Source organism: Vipera berus, assembly GCF_964194415.1.
Source record: "Vipera berus genome assembly, chromosome: 3".
Classification (NCBI taxonomy): domain Eukaryota; kingdom Metazoa; phylum Chordata; class Lepidosauria; order Squamata; family Viperidae; genus Vipera; species Vipera berus.
Genome location: NC_138204.1, coordinates 51,386,234 through 51,393,405, shown reverse-complemented (window position 1 = coordinate 51,393,405; position 7,172 = coordinate 51,386,234). Strand labels below are relative to the sequence as shown.

At 35.4% G+C, this 7,172-nt stretch overlaps 1 long non-coding RNA gene across 1 annotated transcript; it reads left to right on the top strand.

The window, feature by feature from the left end:
* Positions 1-1,046: 1,046 nt before the first annotated feature.
* Positions 1,047-2,338, top strand: LOC308666873. The gene is made up of 3 exons (XR_014026183.1): positions 1,047-1,060; positions 1,346-1,453; positions 2,213-2,338. It is a non-coding gene; the product is annotated as an uncharacterized lncRNA (long non-coding RNA).
* The last annotated feature ends 4,834 nt before the right edge of the window (positions 2,339-7,172 follow it).

The following is a 7,172-nucleotide window of genomic DNA, read 5'->3' as shown; positions in this document are numbered from 1 at the left end:
CACATACACATTTGTAAAAGGGGGGAAGAATTTATTGCTTTTTTTTTCAACACTCAGCCTGGGTGGATCCTACATGTTAAATGCTAATTTAAATGACCACTTTTTCCTCCTTTTTTTGTACACTATTGTTTTTCTTTTTTGTGTTGTGGTTATGGTTGAATATATTCTTTTGTTTTGTTACAGTTTGTTTATATGCTTTACTATTCTGTATTTTATTCTCTATGATAAAACAATAAACTTATTAAAAAAGAATACTTAATATCGGTATATCAAAACATTAAAAACTACACAGATTAACATATTGTTAAAAACTGTACTAAAACCAAAAATATGTGAGCTAAGAGATGGACGAGATAGGCATGAGGTCTTCTTACCCCCATTTGATTGAATTGTGCACCTCATGATTAAAACAAAAAATCACCCATGACTTGTTATTGACTCACTTATTGTATTATTTTATGATCCTATAAAGAAACAATATTGTAATATCAAATATTTGGTAATATTTCAAACCAATGACTTCCCAATGGCTCAATCACTGTAATAAGACAGTAGACTTTTTTCTTCAGGATTGACTGACATCAGACAGAACACGTATTTCATTGACAGGGAGGAAGGTTTTATGAAGTATGATGCACACCTCATATCTATTGTTCATGAGGCACAGAGTAAGTATAAAAGCAGCTCTGAAGAATCATTCTGCAGTGTAGAACAACTTCACTGGAGTTCCAGAAGCATCAAAAGACTTCAGCAGGTCAGCCTGAATATACTTCAGTAGGCAGACATATAATAGTGAGTATTCAATATACCGGTAAATCCTTTACCAAATTCATCAATAAGTGGTAAGTATTCTTTAAAAATTGAACTATTAACTTGTATTATTCACCAAGCCTTTTTGGGGAAAAATCATTGCATTTATGGTTTTCGAAGCATATTGTATAGACATATGTTCTTCATTTTCCTCTATGATATGATCCTTCCCAAATATGACTGCCAGCTGGCAACAGTGCTGAATCTGAAAAAAATCTGGAGAGTATTTGGATGTGGAAGTCTGTAACAAGTAAATATAGCACATTTTTTAATGAAATTAATAGGAATGTAGTTACTGCTTTTTTGCCTTAAATATGAATAATGTAAATAAAATGTGATGGTTTTGTAATATTAAACTCATACTGTCATTCTTATAGTACTTGTGTTACTTGATTTACATATATGTAAGACAATATGAAAGATCAATTATCTCTTTTTGATTGAGATATATTTATTTTTGCTAGCAGTTACTGTATTTGAAGATGGTATGTTATAATTGTATTTCAATGATTTATCATTTCATCTCATTGAAAAGTTTACAGGACTGAAAAAAGATTTCCTCGTCAGAAAAGGACCTACAAATGGCAAAAATTATATCAATCTTTTTTCTTGCTTGCTTTGCAACATGTCAAGAAACAGAAAAGTAAGAATTTCATATAGAATTATGTATTGTATTTTCTCTTCTTGAATGTGAGATTAACTGATAAAATGTACCGGTAATTATATTTTCCGGGTTTAATTTGTTTGAAAAATTTGAACAGGAATTTAATGTTATCTTTTTCAAAATTATTTTTCATTTAAAAATGATGGCATTTTCTTTTTAAGGCAAAGTTATCCTCTAGCTGGAAAATAGAAAAACTAGATGTAAGAATCTTCTTGGTATTTTGTTAATTCAAAAGAGGATTTGGAGAGCCACAAAGTGAATCAGAGATACTGAACAATTTGACTCAAAGCTTACATTTAATCTTCCTGAATTCAGAACCCAGCTAGACTTGAAGCACAAAGAGGCTGGGATTTCTAATTCTTCCAGCCATGCTTTCTCAACTCAGCCCAGCTCACTTCAAAGGGTTGCAGTTGTGGGGAAGATAGCAGGAGGGAGCATTATGTATACCACCTTATATAGAAGCAAGGCAGGATAGCAACCTAAATTAAACAGTCAACAAAGAACAGTATTTCCATTTGAAATTCTTGGAATACCATTACCGGTAAATGCTTGAGCAAGGAGTTGGATGTAATATGACAACAGAATGCAATGCTGTCTTTTCCTGTGTTCAAAGTACTCATCTTTTCATCTTCCTTTGTTAAGAAGTCTGTAGCAGAAAGTGAGTGAGACTGGGAATGTTTTATTTTTCCATTCTGAATATGCTTCTCCTTAAGTTACTGATTTTTCATATTTCAGTAGAAGAGCTGTGACAGAACACCAGCTGCTGAATGACAGAGGAAGAACCCTTCAAGGTTTAAAGCGACTCATGTGGCTCCATAATGCCATGGGGGGAGTGCATACAGCTAGTGGCCGAGACCTCTCCCAAGCACGTGTCCTGCTGACCTCGAAGGAGAAAGACTTCTCGGATCTCTCTGACACCCTGGATAGAGAAGAGATGTCTGATATGTTGGAGCCTCTAATGCCAGAGCTCCTAGGGAGGGACACAGATTTTACCAAAGTACTAAAAGCAAATGTGCTGCACTATCTTAAGAATGGAAAAGGCCACCAGTGCCTGCAAGAGCTTTCTGATTTATTTCAAATGGGAGGCCAAGATGGCAAAAGAAATCTTAGTGCTCAGTTGTAGATTTCTAACCCCAGCTGCTTTCTCTTTGTCTGTGTCTGTTGCACCACCTGAGTTATGTACTGATGTCTTTAGGACAGAAATAAAGCTATGCTATAATTAGAGATAAATGTTTCTGCCATTTATTACTTCTTCTCAGTTTTTACAGAAAGTAAGGATAAGAATACTTCACATTTTTGATTTAAGACAATGGGGAAATGGAAACATACTGGCCAGGTCCCAAAAAACATTCAATGATTGTTTGCAATATGGCTAGAAGCTAGCAAGTTACATCCACTACTGTCAACAGATTGCTTCTCCCCTCCTTTATAGTAGCATTCTCCAGTCTGCTCTGTAAGAGTAGGTTTAAGAGGCAAATAGTGGAGAAGAAAGGAGATAAAAGCAAAGTGGAAGTTTGTTCATGGACACACTAGATGTAAACCACAGTAATTATTATTGTTGCTTCATCTTTTGTCAGCCTTACTAGATAGCCCAGACAGGAAACATGACCAAATGTACTAATTCTACTTTATTGTAAAACTACATTAACAAAACCTTGCAAGTCTGAAATTACAATTCTCCTGCTATCTTCTTTACAGCCTGAGAAACTAGAGTGGGTCCCTTTGGGCTTCTTGCTCTGTCCACTATAGAGCTGTGGGTTATGTTGTCTTTTCTCTGATTATTCCATAAATAGCATCTTTGTTCCGTCTCCCAATATCTTTCCAACATACCATTACATCTTCTTTACAGTTGACAAATTTCAGATTATATATATTGTATGATCGTTTATATGTTACCAGTTCTGTATAAACAGAAATATAAAAAGTTTCTCATCCTCTGGTGTTAATTTTCTTTTTTTTCCTCCCTCTGGTACAGCACTATTATATTGAGTCCTTTGTTGTTACTTTCTCCTAATATCCTTCACGATGCTAAAGTCTTAAAAAATTAAACGTGTAGCTCATCATGCAACAGTATCTATGTTAATATTAGGAAAATTAAAATAGTCACTCGTATGTTAAACTTCATCTAACAGGCAAGAGAGGAACCTATTAAGCAAGCCCATAAGAATCCAAATTCAAAGACTTCTGATAAGTGATCCTTACTGGGGAAAAAATAGTTAGCCATAATGAAAGTATTCTTGAAACTATTGTTTGAAGAACAAACCCAAATATTCAAATCTTCCCTGTTCTCTGTAATGAGTCACACAGCCTCCTTAATTGCACAGGAGGGCCAATTTCCATGCGTTACATCTTATTTGCAGTAGCCAGATTGCCTATTGTCAACAGTGACTGTACAGGAACTTTCATATGTTTAGTCAAACCTAACTCTTAGTGATTGTATGGACACATCCATATTTTTTCTTGGCAGAAATACGGAAATGATTAGCCACTGTTTTCTTCCAGATTTTTTTTTCTCAGTGTAGCCTACAGCTTTGGGATTTCCTGATGATCTACCTTCCAAGCATTAACCAGATCTGCCCATACATAGCTTTTAGAAGATAAGTCCAGATTGGTGAGATGCAGCCACCTGTTGTGACTTTAACAACAGTAGGCTAATTTGTCATGGCTTATTTTAAATTAAGTATTAAAAGTGCTTGATAACAGGCCTTGTACTATTTTTAAAATTCTGTTGGCTTGAATAGACTCAAACTAGGAAGTCTTTGTTGGGTATTTCCCTTCTTCCTATTTTCAGTTTGGCAGAACAGTTTTAGATCTACTGCTTCTTTGTCTCCCAGTCCCATTATAAATACTAGTTTTCACTCCAGTTCATCTCTACCCAGGAACACATATTTGGGATTTGACTGCTGATAAATACTGTTAAGATATACCTGTGCTTTGTATATGTAAACTGGGCCTACTATGAGAGTTTGCTTCTACCAGTTGCACTCAGGAAAAAGTGAATAGATTTTAAATAAAATTACTGGAATAATCAACTGAATTAGAAATAATTGGAATTACTTCTATATAAATAACCCATTCAGGTACATATGTGGAAGAATTACTTTGAATTAATTGACTGTAATTTTCCAAATTGTTAAAAGTGAAAAATTTTACACCCAAGAGTTCTTGAGTCTTTCAAGACTAGTTCCAAGAAAGAAGGCATGATTTTACATGTTCCAACGATAGAAGTATTGAATGGAATGTGAAATGACAGGAGAAACAGAACGTGTTATTTTCAGGCACCGTTCAAATAAAAATGCAAGATAATATTCAGTTTCCTGGCCCATCACTCAGATAGGAACTTAGGCTTGTTTTCTCATCTCAGATAAGAGTAAGTTATACTTAATGGGAGAGTTAATCAATTTGGCTTGATGATCAGCCAAGAATACCGGTAGTGCTTTGCTAATGTTAATGCTGCAGGTGCTGCATAAACATCATAACATTTATGACGCAAGTAAGCTAATTCTGATTAATGTAATGGACATATATGTGACCAAGCTGCTTGCTAGTTGTAGGTGCATATTACTGTCCATTGTGCAGGGCAATATTTTTCAGCAGTCTAGCTGAATGCCTATTAGATGGTGTTAAGTATAAATCTGTTTCTTACTTTTGGGACATTGTATATATTTTTGGTACATTTTCAGAGAATCTTGACATCAAAATTAAACATCCGTGTTTCTTTTTGCTAATAATAACGATGTAGTTTCTCAGTTTCTAGTTTATTTGGAAATAGACTAATAATGTGCCCCGTGGTACACAGCAGGATTTATTTCCACATAAACAGAGAAAAATTAACTCTTGGCATTTTATTTTGAAACAAGAAAACATACAAGGCCACTTTCATACATTCTGAAGGAGTAATAAAAGCCACAAGCACATAAGCTAATACGTCTGAGTAAAGCACACTCTACAATTGCTAAAATATATACAAAATGTAAAAATGCAGTATTGGTGTAATTCAATTTTAGGGACAACAAAAAAAACCCCACAAAATGTACCTTCATTATAGCTTGCCAAAACGTCACAAAAGAGCGTGCAAACATTTGACATCTTCAATTTTTTAAAAAACAAGAGATGATACAAAAACAGTAAAGTGGAAAATGAAGTCTAGATATAATTGCTGTGATAGTTCACACTCAGTGAGCTAGTTGAAGCTGCTACAGTTATCAGGCGATATTACTATTCTGGAATTTTTTTTAAAAAAATCAGATGTTAACCCCATCATTTTATGGCTTTTCAACTTTTGCTTAAGATGGAGCGTAATGTGTAATACTTCATTTCCAGAAATAAAAAGGCCAGTTGTACTATTCAGATGCACGTCTTGGCAAGGTTTTGTTTGGTCTCTAATAATGGAACTGCCCCTCTATCAAACTTGGATTTATTTTCCTTCATGGACCATACCTTTTAGTATGTAACAAAAAATATATTGTTACTATACATGTAATAGACAAACTTTATTTAAATCGTTTTTGTCATAAGGAAATGTTGATAAATGTTTTAAGTGGTATCATGAAATATGTTAATTTACTTACTCTTTATGTAGAATATATTGCAAAGACATTCTTCTGTAAATATGTAAATTGAAAAAATAAAGCAAATTTTAAAAATGTTAATAAATGGAATTCCAGATTCCTGTCAAAATGCTCTAGAAAGAAAATGTCTCTTGATAAAAAGGATGAGAGGATGGCTACCCCAGCAACATGTGTGTTTTTTCTTACAGTTATTAACTTTAGGTAGATTTATCCAAAGAATTTTTCACCAATGTGTCACATTCTATTCAGGGTGTCAGCAACTTTGTGGTACCACAAAGAAACAGAATTAGCAGGCATACTTTTATCAGACAAGTTAGTAGTAAAACTTTTTAAAAGCTTTTTCAAAAACTTGTATTACAATTACATCCTATTTTTAAAATTGAGTTTCATAGTTACCTGATTAATAAATAATGTAGCTGTACCCCAGGGGTGTCAAACTGCCGGCCTGCCGGTGGGTTTCATCATACTGAAGCCACACCCACCCCATTGCCGGCAATGCATAAAGAGTCGCGATACGTCATGACACATCACGTGACGTTGTGAGTTTGACACCCGTGCTGTGCCCAGTTTAAAAATGACCTAGAAGGAGGGCTTCTGATTTCATGTAAGCACAAGAGCAGCATCTCTTTACCATTAAGGAAGCCCAACATTTGTGTGAGCTAGAAAGAAAACATGCATCATGGATTTTGCTACATTGTGTAAAGTCCAAAGTACTTAATAATTTCTGAATTGCACACAACCTAATAATAAATCAGTTTATTATTTATGTTTGCTCTGATTGAACAGTTATTTTGATATGGCCAATACATGATGCATGATTATGTCTTACATGTTATTTATAGTTGGGTTATATAGAGAGCTTACACCAGACATGTCAAACACAAGGCCCGGGGGCCAGATCCGGCCCGTGAAGTGGTATCATGTGGCCCGCGAAGCCATCCTGGAAACTGAGGGAACGGCCCCCACTGCCTTGGCCCTGGCCCAGAGACCCTCCTTCTGCCAGAGACCCTCAGATCTGTCCCACTCCTGCCCAGGCCCCCATAGGCACCATTGATGCGAACGATGTAGAGCTGGCCATGCCCACCCAGTAGGCCATACACACTCTAGCCACGCCCACCCAGTAGGCC